This window comes from Rhinopithecus bieti, unplaced genomic scaffold, assembly GCF_001698545.2.
Source record: "Rhinopithecus bieti isolate Rb0 unplaced genomic scaffold, ASM169854v2 scaffold_78953, whole genome shotgun sequence".
NCBI classification, from domain to species: Eukaryota; Metazoa; Chordata; class Mammalia; order Primates; family Cercopithecidae; genus Rhinopithecus; species Rhinopithecus bieti.
In genome coordinates, this window is record NW_016873704.1 from 1 (window position 1) to 290 (window position 290).

General features: G+C 65.9%; 1 pseudogene; it reads right to left on the bottom strand.

The window, feature by feature from the left end:
• Positions 1-6: 6 nt before the first annotated feature.
• On the bottom strand, positions 7-286 carry LOC108525625 (transcription factor SOX-9-like; annotated as a pseudogene).
• Positions 287-290: the final 4 nt, after the last annotated feature.

A 290-nucleotide genomic window follows, 5' to 3' on the forward strand; every position in this document is an offset into this window, starting at 1 on the left:
GGGAGCTCCACACCTGCACACCTCCCTCTCACCTGCTCCTCTACCTGCTCCACCCTCAATCCACCAGAACCATGGGCTGCTGTGGCTGCTCTGGAGGCTGTGGCTCCAGCTGTGGGGGCTGTGGCTCCAGCTGCTGTGTGCCCGCCTGCTGCTGCAAGCCCGTGTGCTACTGTGTGCCAGCCTGTTCCTGCTCCAGCTGTGGCTCCTGTGGAGGCTCCAAGGGGGGCTGTGGCTCTTGTGGGGGTTCCAAGGGGGGCTGTGGCTCCTGTGGAGGCTCCAAGGGGGGCTGT